We start from the raw sequence: 14,743 nt of genomic DNA on the forward strand, positions 1-14,743 counted from the left end.
AGTTGGCGAACAGATGGTCGTACGTTTTCCTGCAAAATGTCTTGATAAACTCTGGAATTCATTTTCCCATCAATGACAACAATCCGTCCAGGCCCTGAGGCAGCAAAGCAGCCCCAAACCATGATGCTCCCTCCGCCATGTTTTACAGTGGGGATGAGGTTTTGATGTTGGTGTGCTGTGCCTTTTTTTCTCCACACATAGTGTTGTGTGTTCTTCCCAAACAACTCAATCTTGGTTTCATCTGTCCACAGTAAATTTTGCCAGTAGTGCTGTGGAACATCCAGGTGCTCTTTTGCAAACTTCAAACGTGCTGCAATATTCTTTTTGGACAGCAATGGCTTCCTCCACGGTGTCCTCCAATGTACTCCATTCTTGTTTAATGTTTTTCTTATTGTAGATGTGTCACCAAAAATGTTAGCATGTGCCAGAAATTTCTGTAGGTCTTTAGCTGACACTCTGGGATTCTTCTTTACCTCATGCAGCATTCTGCGCTGTGCTCTTGCAGTCATTTTTACAGGACGACCGCGCCTAGGGAGAGTAGCAACAGTGCTAAACTTTCTCCATTTGTAGACAGTCTGTCTTACCATGGACACATGAACATCAAGGCTTTTGGAGATACTTTTGTAACCCTTTCCAGCTTCATGCAAGTCAAAAATTCTTGATCGTAGGTCTTCTGAGAGCTCTTTTCTGCGAGGCATGGTTCACATCAGACAGTGCAGCTGTTCACATCAGACAGTGCAGCATGGTTCACAAGGACAGGACAGCTGTCAGCAACACATCCAATATCATCACACTGATTGGAGTCAAGGTTGGCTCACTCCTGGCTCCAATTAGCTGTGGGCGAAGTCATTAAGCTATGGCCTCACATACTTTTTCCTCCCTACACTGTGAATGTTTACATGTTATGTGCAATTAAACTATGCAACATCTAATGTTTGTGTAGTATTATGTTCAGCAGACTGTGTTCTTCTATTGTTGTGACTTAGATGACGTTCAGAGCACATTTTATGCCCAATTCATGCAAAACTCCACGCAATCCCAAGGGGTTCACATACTTTTTCTTGCAACTGTACATTGGTCCAAGCTGGACCAATGTAACTATGCAGAAAAAAAATACATACAAAGAATTCAGCTTTAAATGAAGCTGCAGTGCTGCCCAGAACTAGTGTTAAAAGCCTCCTGTATCTGGCCAAAAATAAGTGAAGCTTATTAAAAGCTTTATTTTTTTAATGAAAATAACAAACATGTGTACATACCTGCTCTGTGCAATGGTATTTCACAGAATGACTCCAAATCTCTTCTTCTGGGATTCCCCACCATTGATCTTGACTCCTCCTCAAGCCGCTTGCTATGAGGGCACTTATGTGGGCTCGATGCTGAGCTGGGCTGTGTGCGTCCATAGACACACACAGCATGGCTCATCCCCCACTCTTTCCTCACAGGATTTGACTGACAGCAGCAGGAGCCACTGGCTCTCTTTGCTCTCAGTTAAGCCCAAGAATGCAAAAAGAGAGGAAAGTGGGATTGCCGGCGGGGACAGTGCTGGATCAAGAGTGGAGTGGGTTGGTAAATCAACCCAGGTCCAATTTGCCAAGGGGTCAACAAATCCTTTTTGAAATTCAGCAAACAGGAGCATAGCGGTGAATCTCATTAAAGTCTATCGGGGAAATTTCTATTAAATTCTGGCCATTTTTTTGTGTTATTAGGCACATTCATTTCCAGAAAAAGGCATGGAAAGTCTGGCCCTGCTGCTGTGGACATGTACCAATGCAAAATTAAAAAAATATCGTACAGCGGGGAAAAGGGCCAAAATGTACTAAGAAGAAGAGTACAGTCAGATGTTTTAGTACAAGAATTACGACACCGCAGATGATACAGCAGTATAAAATTAGCCAGCAGCAGGACAATTTTAAACAATAATGCTAGGCCCAAACTTACCAGAGACAAAGAGAACAGGCTGGGGCTTTACTGCAAGAATTAAAATACTACAGAAGATACAACAGTGTTAAAGCGGCCAGTAACAGGACAGTTTTAGTCATAGATAATAGACCTAACCGGGGTATGTCTAACTTTTCTTTCATCCATAGCGATAGGGGGATACAATTAATGTAAGTGATAGAATGTGAGGTGGTGTAAAAAGAGAAAAAAAGGCTATGGCTTAAAGCGTAGTTCCACTCACCCTGTCAAAAAATAAAAGCAGCTACAAAAACTGTAGCTGCTGACTTTTAAAAAACAGTCACTTACCTGTCCCTTGGTCCTGTGGCGTGTCCCCCGCAGCCCGTTTCACCGGCTGTCCTGTATTCCAGGAGGCCGACATCTTCAGTGTGGGCACCCGGCTGTGACAGCTTGCGGCTTCACAGCCGGGTACCCACTGCGCATGCGCGAGTAGCGCTGCTTTCCATGAATGGTCCTGTAGTCTTCTGGGACATGTCATGTGTCCCAAAAAACTACAGGGAGGGAGGGAGGACACCTTCCAATTCTGATCGCCTAGGCGATCGGACCGGAAGTGGGAGCAGGTACCTGTGAAATTCGGGTACCTGCTGCCCCCCGCTCCCAAAGGTGCCAATCCTTAATGGGGAGTGGGGGAGCAGTCCTTAAAGCAGAACTTCCCCTATTGGGTGGAGCTCCACTTTAACATACACTTTGCAGTGGAACTAAGACCCATTTTAAATTTTGGGATCCCAAGAACTTTTGCCATTATCTGCAAGTTTGTTCAGAATACCCTTCTCCAGCAATGTGACAGCCACATCACTTAAACGTTTATCTTTGCCAAGTCTTTCTTTGGGTTCAGAGATGGTTTACGCTCACACTGAATCAAACCATACCAGACCACAAGTTAACTGTGCTGGGGGCTACTTCTTCCAAGTGGTCCTGGTCACGGTACACTTAGCTGTTCTATGGAATGGTTAGGAACACTCACGCTACGGAAATGAACCGAAGGGGGTGAAGTGTGCCCAGATGAGATTAAATCTGATAATATGAGTACATCCTAAGAAAGAAAATGTTGACAAGCAAGAGGTAACATTTATTACTGAAGAGACATACAGAGTTATTTCTGGTATTAAAAGCTACCTGGTTTTTAAACTAACAGTTTCATTCTACTTTATTTATAACGATGAACAAATGCCTGCATGTTGGTGTTTTCAGCTTCTAAGCAATCAGTATCATCTATGCAGTTGCAAAATTAAAGTGTATTATACACACAGTGGTAAAATGAGGGTTACGTTGTTTTCCCTTCCACCATGTCTTCATGGAGTTGCAAAGTAGCACCACAGCTCAGACCTAGAGGATAGTGTTGCGACTGTCTACTACTGGTAGAATAGCTAATTTGATGATGAAAGACCAGGGTACGTGGGTTGTAAACTGCAACATTTTTCTGCAGGCAAGAGCACAGAACAGCTTGTTCTTCTGAGCCGGTTAATCAGAGTTGCCAGTCACTGCCTACTCCTTCTGCTCCATCTGACCAAGCACATCGCTAACAAGCAAAAACGCCTATTTTCTTTGTATACTCTTGTAAGCATCCCCAGGGATTATCCTACATGGAAAAAAAGGAACTTTGTTAGAAGGTTATAGAAAATGAATAACAATCATTGTGTGCACAGAGTGTTTTGCTGCTCATCTGTGTATTTTGTATCTCTTTAGTTATATAACCTATAACTTTAAAATGAGTCACGTACTATATGTTCCAGGGAACATTTTATGTTTTATAAGTTTGATTCTCAAAAAATAGTTTCTTCTCTAAAGCAAATTTAAAAACAAACTGCTTGAACTCCCCAACCAGAGAGCTGAATCTCTACATCAGGGATAGGTTGTGAGTGTCAATGCAAGTAGGTTCGTACAGGTAACGTTCACATCAACCATAAGTTCTCTCATTGTTAGCTTTCTGCTTTAGATGGTTGGCACTGAGCTTAGGAGAGGATTACAATAATACCTGCACAGCCCCATTCTGAAGATCACTCACCTGCAGGAATATCAGGGCCATGAAAGAAGAATATAGGGATGTGGCCCCATGGGATAGTCACCCCTATTATCTATTTGTTTTTTATATAAATTTCACTCGAAGCCTTGGTTCACACTGATGCAGTGCAGAACTTGCACCGGTTTCTGTGGGATTATTGCACCGCATTATAATCACACCCCGTTCATACGAACCACTGCAGGTGTGTATTTTAAGTTAACAACACCTTGAAATCAGTTTGCAAAACGCAGTGCGATGTGCAGAATCGGATCATATGGGTGTGAAAAGCCATGCGATCCGATTCTGGTGCAGACTAAAAAAGGGTCCTGCACTTTCTTGGTGTGGATGCGGTGCGATTTGAGCCATACAAAATGTATGGCTCAAATTGCACCGCACAAAAATTGGAATGCAGTGCAGTTCAGTGCGATTCTGTTTGGTATTAAAGGTTAAAGTTTATTTCATAGTTAAAATTGATTTAACCACTTCCTGCCCGCCTGCCCGCAATGTACTGCAGCCAGGCGGCAGCTACAGGCAAAGCGTCTTACCTGTATGTCGCTCTGGCTGCACTAACACAAGAGGGCACTGTGCGCCCGCTCCGGCACGCAGCGTGCCCCCCCCCCCCGTGACTGCTGTGTCCAGCAGTCTCAGCACATATCTATTTTCAAATGGTACGCAAATATGCAGCCATTCGACATCAAGGCCCAGAAACCGAGAGGCCGCATATTTGTGTGCACTCGGCGTCTAGAGGTTAAATGTGAGGGCTGCGTTCATTTTCATTCTTCCTGGCTTTTTCCCTTTATTTTCACCTGGCGTCCTGCCAGTAACACACTTCCTGTTTAATGCAGGCCATAGATGGGTCGAAAATTGGCCGAAAATTCATCCAAAAGAATAATCGGCCAATTTTCGGATCGTTAGTGGGTGAATTTGTCGGCCGTTTTTCGTGATTTTGACACATTTTTTTAATCGGTTATGTTAGAAAAAAACGGCCGATTTTGCCAATCTTTTTACCGATTAAAAAAAATGCGCATGAGCTGTGACCTGCAAGAAGAAGGAAAAGAAGAAAAAGAAGAAGATGAAGACAAAGAAAAAGAAGAACATCTGTATCCATTTGTATCCATTTTGGATACAGATGTTTCTATTCGGATACAAATAGAAACAATGTTGCAACCGCAATACTTTTAAATGTCAAAAATAATAGCGGAGTGTCCCTGCAGAGAGCTCCGCTATTATATTTGACATTTAAAAGTATTGCGGTTGCAACATTGTATCTATTTGTACCCGAATAGAAACATCTGTATCCGAAATGGATACAAATAGATACAATGTTGCAACTTTGCTATACTTTTAAATGTCAAATATAATAGCGGAGCTCTCTGCAGGGACACTGCTATTATATTTGCTGGCCATAGACGGGATGAAAATCAGCCAAATTTTTTTTGCCAATGGTGGTAACGTCGGCCGAATGAATGACCGATTTTTCATTTTTATTTTTTTTAAAACGGACGGTTTTCGCCCCGTCTATGGCCTGCATTAAAAGTGCTTTGTAGTTCAGTGAAGATAGCTAAGAAAACTGATAACATTGTTTCAGATTTCAGCTCATGCCACATACAGTTACATGGACACTGGATCTCTGATTAGGCCTCATGTACAGTAAACACACTGCTGTTTTTTTTATTTGGCCTCTAAATGAGAGGCATTGTTAGCCTATGTGTCTATGTAGGCATTTAGAGGAGTTTACGGGCAGGGGCATTTAGAGTCAGAAAAAGACCCCACTGTCATTGCATCCAGGGGCAGTGGTATTTTGGCAGGAAAACCGCCTGATATATCAAGACATGCAGACGCGTTTAGAGTTTGAATGTTAACTCATTTCAGTGGCCAAAATGAATCATTCTGGTCAATGGAATGAATTAACGCTCAAGCGCTTGATGTGCCTGAACACATTACACACATTTACGAGCGCCAAGCATTTTTTTACTTCCAAAGCATTGCTGCCAGGAGAAAAGGCATCCAGGAGATATGGCCAGAGCATCCAGTGTGCATGAGGTTTAACAGGTAATTTGTTGTACTTGCAGAAATGGCAAATGGACTGAAAAAAGAAACCTAATGCAGCCATCACATACTGTATATACAGTCAGCGGCATATTTACCACAAGGCTAACAAGGCACTTGTCTAGGGTGGCATTTTTCAGAGGCGCAGCACCTCCCGCCAATGAAGGGATGAAAGAAGGGATACATGCGCCATGGGGACCAGGTGGGATCCAAGAGAGGCTGCGGGCTGCTTGATGGTGTATGTAGAGTCTGACTCTATTTCCTGATGATGTCTGGAGCTTTAAAGATGAGTATCTTTCTCTCTAACGCGGGGGGGGGGGGTGTTAGTGTTAGGCTCTCCCGGGTGGGGGGCAGGGGTGTTGTTGGTCAATGTCAGGCTCTCTCCGTGGGTGGGTGAAGGGGTGTTGGTTGTGTTGGTCAGTGTCCGTGTGGGGGCAGATGATCTTTGTGTTGCCTAGGGCAGCATAAAATCTAAATACACCACTGTATACAGTAGACTAGTAAACCACAATTTATTGCATTTATGTTTTGGAGTTTAGATATATATGTATTATTTTGTAAATGTTGCAATAGGGTGTTGTTCATTCATAACATGCTGCCCTAAATGTCTGCCTATTGGTGTCTTAAGTTACATATAGCCTTAAAACAGGAAGGAATCTTGATCAGAAACAAGCCAATAAATGCACACATAATGCACATTATCATTCTTCCGTCTTGATGTGGTATTTAATTGCTCTGGTCTAGGAGGGCAGGCAGAAAAGCCAAAAAGTCAACAAAATAACTCATTTCAAATGAAAATGACTACTGCAATGTGTGCCAATACCAAGCAAAGCTATTCTTTGCTCCAGCTATACCTGGAAATTCCAGCTCACTTTAGCTCACTTTTGCCCAAATCTGAAAGACAGAGATGTTTGAGAGATGAACCAGAAACCATACACAGATTGATGAAGTCATTGCACATATATTTTTGTTTATCTTTGATAATCATTAAACAAATAGTTTGTTGTTTATAGTCAGTTTAGTAAAGTCTGATCAGTGAAAGATGAATTGTAATTGATCCCTTTGGGTTGCTAAACATTGCATAAAGATGGGGGTGTGTGGTTACATCTAAAATGGCCTAATCTGTTGTCATTATTAACTAACGTAAAGGCAACCTAATATACTATACCACATTTTTCATTCAGCTACCCCAATTTTTTAAAATGAATTGTTGTTAAAAGTATTGCTTTATTCTTTTAACAATTAATTTAAAAAAATTTATACTTAGAAGCAACAGTTACTACTTGTACTGTAATATGAATCCTACTTATATTTCATTCTTCTAACTCAAGCAACATAATAACAGCAAGTGAAGCCACTATGAGCTGCTTTAGAAAGTTTCCATACGGCGGCGAAGTTTCAAAATCAGAATATTGGCGGCTTTGACTGTATGTCTGCTTATATTATTTATTGGGCACTTGCTTAGCACTGCTGAGAGAGATTGATTTTCTGTGAAATAGACGCCCACTCAGAAGCTGTGAAAATTAATTTAAATTTTTGTGCCAAGTACTTCTGACGAAAGTAAGAACAGGTACTGTGTGGTTTTAAACTTGTTTATCTTCAATAGTCATGGTCCTTTCAATCTGGGTACCAATGCAGTCCATAGACCATATTAAAGGAAAAAGTGTCAGGTATACAGTGCACATATCTGCAACCATCAAGTCTCCCTGCTATATCTGAATGCTGAATCATTCTGAAGGGAAAAGCTCTAGCACGTCCTGGCAGAGAAGTTTCAGGACTTGCTTACATCCTCTCACACTTTCCTACTGGCCAGAGCCTATTGAAATGCGCAAAAATCCATAGGGAATAAGTCAGCTTTGATTCTATGGGGAAACTGTCAGAACTTTTAATGACAGATTTAGGACTATTTCACACAAGCCATGTTCATTCCAATCAACAGGGGATCCATGAACAGAACGTTTGTATTATCCATGCCCATTCAGTTTCGCCCTCCCAGAGCTTAACAGACATAGGGTAAGTGTATGGGCTAGTGGGTGTAAATGTACTTGCATCTGTTTATATCCAACTGGTTGAAATTTGCTTTGTTTATGTTTGCAAAAAAAAAAAAATTGAAAAGGATCCCAAACATTTCCTTTTTTTGGACCTAGACATACTTGGAAGTAATTGGATGTAAATGGCTACATTTACAAGAGTCCTTGTTGCACTGTCTGGTTAAACCATTGTCAGTAAGTGAGGGGAAATCTTTCTAATTGAGCCATCAATAATAGTAAAAACATAACAGAAGTTGTAATTCTCCCCTTACAAATAATACACTACAGGGGTACAGGACTATAAAGTGAAAAAAGGTGGAAGTCTTCAACAAGACAGTAATTGTCTTATTGCTAAAAGATAATTTTTAGTATCCAGTAGTAGTTGGCTAACCCTATGGAAATGTCAGAGATTAGAAGTTGATCATTTCATGTGTAAATGCACCTTAATAAGACCAGACTATGGGCAGGGTGTGGACATATAAGTATTTGCATATTCTTAAGCAATATAGGAGCTTTAAAACAAACCCTCACTGGCCTCTGCAGTTATAGCCATTGTGGAGAAACTCATCCGCAATGTTCATAGGAGAGATACTGAAGTCAGTTCTAGTTGCATGTCCTTCTCTATCTCTCTCTGCTCTCCTTGTACAGTGAATCAGCAGCCTTCCAGCCTGTTAATATGCATACAGAGCACCTGCTGAGAAATTGACTAGAATCCAACTACAGTGCCTCTGTTGTGAGGATGACTTGCTTCACAGTGCCTGCCGTAATATAGATTAGCGAGGGCATGTTTTAAAGCCCAATTACAGTTTATTAAACTTATGTAAGAATTGAAATGTTTATATCATGGCCACAGGTTTGCGTTAAAGTTAAATTCTACAGAAACTTATTTTTCTGTTTTTGAACTAGATGTTGAAATCCCCAAAAAGAAAGTCATGATTACGGAGTCACTGACAGTTGTTGATTCTTCATTAATTTCTAGAAGGCAGGGGACATAGAAATGTTGCAGGCATACTTCCTCTTATTGGTGACACCTGATTTCCTATAAAAATGTATGGAGAAAATGCAGATATAGGCAACCCAGGGAGTTTGGCTGACACAGTTGGCATATAATTGAAGATAATGATTCTGCTGGGCCGTGGTGGGCACTTCAGAAGGTGGGAAGAACCAGCAAGCTTTCCACAATGCCAGAGAGAGTCTATGCTTGCTGATTACAGTGCGTTGGGTTTACAGGAGTTATGTGGCATTCCTGTTGGCTTCTGATGATACATTCTGGTACCTCTTTACACATCTGGTCAGTTTTCTTGTTTTTTTTTCCTAAAAATTTATTCTTTGTGTATATCAGGGGTGTCCAACATGCGAGCCAAGGGTTGCATGCAGCCCAAACCAAAATCATGAATTTACTTAAAAATTTTAATATTTTTTTTGGAGAATGTTTTGTAAAAATTCATTTATTGCAAACACGTGTGGCTGAAGAAAAATGTGACAGTGCCTCTATACTGGACATTTATAAGTTTTATCTTCCCAAACAAAAATATCCCACTTTACAAAATCACGCCTTATTCATGTCATCAGTTTTCGGCAGCACCTATATTTGTGAGCAACTATTTTCCAGGATGAAGCATATGTAGGGCAAAATTAAAACCAAATTAGCTGATGAGCATCTTGAAAATTAATTGAGAATTAGTATTACATCCATGGACCCAGATATTAATGCATTAGATTGTCAAATATCGCACTAGTTTTATGTTATCCTTTTTTACTTTTAAAATTTAAAAAAAAAATGAAGTTTTATTACTCAGATAGGTACATTATCAATATCAGTGATCATTACCTTGTGATCTGCCTGACTTTTTCTGTTCATCAGCTATCCTTATTGTTAGTGTATTTTATGTGTGGCCCAAGACAATATCTCTTCTCCCAATGTGGCCCAGGAAAGTCAAAAGGTTGGACACCCTTGGTCAATATAGTACCTAAAGTATTCCAGTAAAGAAATCGCATGAATCACACATACACAGTATATTTATTTGACTATGTTTTTTCCATGTGCTCTCATAAAACAGCTCAACTGATCCCCTCCAGTAATTTGCAGTCTACAAATCAATTGAGAAGAGAAGTTTTTTCAGATATTAGATCACACACCTGTTTATTATACAGATATTGCTGTCAACCAGGAAACAAGTTTCTCCAAAACAGCTAAGACCTTTGATTGGATTATAAAAAGCAGAAACACTCCGCTCTACTGCCATCCTTGCTTTAGCACTGCCTAAAAGTTGTAGCTAGCACTTCTCACCACACAGTAACTTCATACATGAAGGCTAGCAGTACACTTCAGGAAAGATTCATTTAGCTTTTTATAGGAAAGATGAGATTTCCCTATAGATAACTTTCTAGACTATTTCTTCAGGCTGCTAACAAGGTATAAAATCCTAATCTGTACAGTCTTAATTTCTCCCATCAGCAGTGACAGAGTTCTCTTCCTAGGAAAAGACACATGAAAAGCAGATTAACAGGTTTCATTGCTGAGAGTCACCTGATCCTTCCAAATACGACACTACTGGACACTCTAGATGTTTGGTATGTCAATCATATGACAGCTGACATGGGGAATTCAGCTCTTAGAGTTACATCTACACCAGCCAAGTAAACCTAGAGGAAGGTATTTGTGCCAACATGAGATATTTTACAGTCAGCATGTTAGTTGGCCATTGTTTTATGTTTAGCTGTTTATAAGTAAATATATTCTTTGAATAGTGTGCAGATCTTTGTGTCCGATTAAGCACTTTAAAGCTAAACTCCAGCCTTATCTGAAACTGCTTACTCCATGTTTACTGCACACTGTCAACTTCTCACAGTGTGCATCAGAAGCTGTTTCAAGTCAGATAGAGCCCTCCTTATTTCCTGGCTGGAAGATGTCCAGTATAATCTAGCCCTTTTCTCACCAGCTTACCTGTCCCTGGCCTACCCCTTCCATTCACTGGATTTCAGTTATTTCAATTGTGGCTGCTTATCATCTCATGTGAGCATTACTTAGGGTGGTCTGGATGCAAATGAAGCTGCCTAGATATACCCACTCCTTCAGACTTACATCTGCAGATCGAGGCATGTTGATATTTGCATAACTACATCCAAAAGCCATCTTACTGCTTGCTTTAGGACTGAAGGCTCTTGCGAGCAGTATTGGGGCAGGGTGCAGTGATGTTTTCAAGAAGTTATGTACAGCACTCAACTGGCCCCTCCCACTGGCCATGATCTGCCTGCATTCCATAGAGAAGAACAAAGGCCCAGCAATAACATCACTGGAACAAGGGGATGGGGGTATGCAAACATAAGGAAGATTAAATCTCAGCTTTAATTTTTTTATGCATATGTATTGTATATTATTGTGTTTAATCAATAGATAGACTGAAGGACATGTATGCAAAGTGTAAGGAGGGCAGGCTCAACTGGTACTGACCGAAGTAAACCAGACAGGGACATATGCAGAACGGACATGGACCTGTCATCTGTAGATAGATAGATTGCCTGCTGAGCAAAACTGGATCTGGCTCATGTCAAAGGGGCCTTGAACAGCAGTCTGTGCACATATATAAAAGCGTGTGGACAGCTGATACTAATAATGTGGTCTGGCTACCAGGTGAGATGTGGACCTAGGCACGGACGCTTTATCCCACTCAAAGTTTTACAAAGTCCATGTACTCCAAGATCCAGAAAAAATTTAATAATATCTGGTAAAATAATAACTGTTTTCTCCACATTGCCATAAACCCTAGAGCCCTTCACCATGTGTATGTGAAAAATCTTACCAGCCAGTGCCTCACAAAAGTTATGAATGACTTTGTCAATCATTCACCACTTATGCACTATCCAATTCATGTCAGATATTTTACTATAGTTATGTTATATATTTTCCTGTGCTATTAAGAATGCATCCAATAGAATCTAATTTTTTTTAAATCGCCTTTATTTTTTAAATCCATGCTGCCATTGCTGAAAAAGCAAACCTACACTTCAGTGTGATGGATATAATAAAAGAGTATATCCAGAAAAACACCACCTGAGACTCCTCAGTCTCATTTACAGTATTATTCCATCAGTGGGCTACCAGTGGTTTTCCCAATCCAGATCTTTGGTGACCTGAAGATAAAGTGGAACTAAACGTTCCTATTCTTGTCAGCCAAGGAAGCTGCCACCTTAGCCTCTGTTTGATTGCCATGTTTCTGTACACGTGATCAGTTATGACACTAGCCATTTGATGGTTTGACAGTTTGGTTGAGAGCACAAGAAATGTGACATTTAGCGTTTGTGGCATGCCAGGAATGTAACTATGTTTTGAAAGCGTTAAGTTGATGGGTTTAGTTCTGCTTTAGGTAAACATTAGACATTTCTTCACTGATTACATGGGTCCATCTCATTCATCTACCAAACCTGTTGAAAATTCTGATTGCCTGACTGTCATGCTAACCTAGTTCCTACAAATCATCCCAGAGGCCATTGTAGCTCTGAGTGGACACAGTAGTGTTGTAGTGGCAGGTGGGTGAAACTGCAATGTGCAGTCAGGGGCACAGACATCCAGCATACCTGTAAGCGTCAGATTGGCACCCAATGCAAAAGTTCTGCAAAAGGTTGAAGATTGAATTCGACAGTGGTGGGACTGGTAGGTATTGCTACTGTTTTTTACAGACTAATTTTCATCTTGTTTTTATTTATTTCTTTTAGGACAATAAGCTAAACAATGATAATCTCTAGTTACTTTACAAAAATAGTAAACTAATAAATGTACAATTGTTTTTTTTTGGTGGCAGATTCCCTTTAAAACAGGTTGGTTTGAAACTAACCAACTAACAGAATCTTGAAAAGACAGTTTGCTAGAGTTTAATCAAGAAGAGCCAGCAATCCGGAAAGGTACAATCCAATCTTCTTTATGCAAAATGAAATGAAGGGGCATAAACCCCAGGAACAAACATGTTGATGCGTTTCAGCTTATGCAGGCCTTAGTCATAACAAGCATGTGTATAGTTGATTAAATATGTAACGTTCCCCTTTAGCATCTAAAAAGCCAGATGGGGGAAGAGAACAAACACAATCACCTGGAGATCGACATACACCTGTGCTATTTATAAAAGTGCTCATGCGCTATTGGATGCGCTATAATTAGCAAGCTAAACAAAAAAAAAACAAAAAAAAATTGCAGCAGTCCTATACTTGTGTAAAAAACCACAATGCATATAAATTAAAAACCAGGTGGGCCACCAATAAATATAATCATGTGCACATATAAAACATAACTAAAAAAAGTCCCAAATTGGTGAAGGTGCTCATCCTCAGCTTACTTGCAATATCTTGATTCATCAATCATCTCAAGAGTGCTCCACAGTGCTTGACAGAGTGCCCCACATGGACTATCACTCACCCTAACCCCCGGTTCACATATATGCAGCCATGCAGGCTGCTTTTTGCACGGGCATGAGAGCCCATTCATTTGAATGGACTCCCGTGCCCGTGACATGCACTTCTTTAGAAAATGCATCCCGCACGAGAACCTCGGTTCCCAGAACGGTTGCATTTTCCAGTGCAGGCGGCTTGCTATTAGAACTAATGGCACCCGCCTGCGGGTCCGCATTTCTCTGTGCGGGTGGTGCGGCTGCACAGATTTTCGTATGGATCCGCGGCGGCACCACCCGCACAGATTTGAACCTAGGGTTATCCAATGACCATCTATCTCTAGAATGGTCTATAACGCTTTAGGGACAATTCCCAATGAGCCAGTTTTCTCCACATCTCTGCAAGTTGGAGCAGACATATCACCATGGAAAAAGGAAAAACAGAGGATATACCATAGTGTAAAACTGTTTAGTAGTTTAATTGGGGCAAATCTTTTAAAACTCACTCACAAGTAAAGTGCCTGTGCCTGGCACCCAGTGTACTCCTAACACATGGAAGCTGCTGTGCTAAACGCTCCCCAGAGCAGCGTGCATTCCACAGGGTGGAAGTGATGTTGGCAGAACTTGTGTCAAAAAACCTCAACGAGTTTCGATCAAAGGTCATCTTCAGGAAGTGCACGCAAGTTCCGCCAACGTCACTTCCGCTCTGTGGAATGCACGCCGCTCTGAGGAGCATTTAGCACAGCAGCTTCCCAGCATTATAAGTTGTGGTTATTTTAGATGGTTAGAATGCTTATCTATGCTATATTTTGTTTTAACATTATTTGACACATTTATTTAACTTTCATGTCTGTGTAGCAATGGTGTATGTCGATCTCCAGGTGTTTGTGTTTGTTCTCCTCCCTATCGAAGAGTTATCGGTGCATTCCAAAAAATGCAGTGTCCCTCTTTTCTTAATAGAATATGTTGCTAAACCCCCTATGGGATTTTCTAGGCACTCAATATCACAACTAGCAGTAAAAATTTAATATGCATTATATTTGTACAAATTTAAAAGAATGAGAACAACAAATATACAGCTTTTAGTACATAACATCATACATAGAGTGTATATCATAGCTTGTCATAGAAGATATGGTAAATAGGATGTGTTTCCATTCACCGACTCATTTCAGAGATACACATCTCCTTCCTCAGGGGTATCAGGAATTCCACACCTCTACAATAAAATTGTACAAATTGAAAACACAAAACCATATGTCTTCTTTCATACATAATATGGTGAATTACATGTACCTGCTACTCACAGAAATGACAATTATTGT

At 40.7% G+C, this 14,743-nt stretch overlaps 1 long non-coding RNA gene across 1 annotated transcript in view; it reads right to left on the reverse strand.

The window, feature by feature from the left end:
• Positions 1-3,004: 3,004 nt before the first annotated feature.
• Positions 3,005-14,743, reverse strand: part of LOC149456599 (uncharacterized) — a 106,881-nt gene continuing 95,142 nt past the window's right edge. The window contains exon 2 of the long non-coding RNA XR_016313842.1: positions 3,005-3,535. This is a non-coding gene — a long non-coding RNA (uncharacterized LOC149456599). The remainder of the gene's footprint in view (positions 3,536-14,743) is intronic.

The sequence above is a fragment of the Staurois parvus genome, unplaced genomic scaffold (assembly GCF_062004578.1).
Source record: "Staurois parvus isolate SC_StPar_1 unplaced genomic scaffold, SC_StPar_1.0 ptg000354l, whole genome shotgun sequence".
Classification (NCBI taxonomy): Eukaryota; Metazoa; Chordata; class Amphibia; order Anura; family Ranidae; genus Staurois; species Staurois parvus.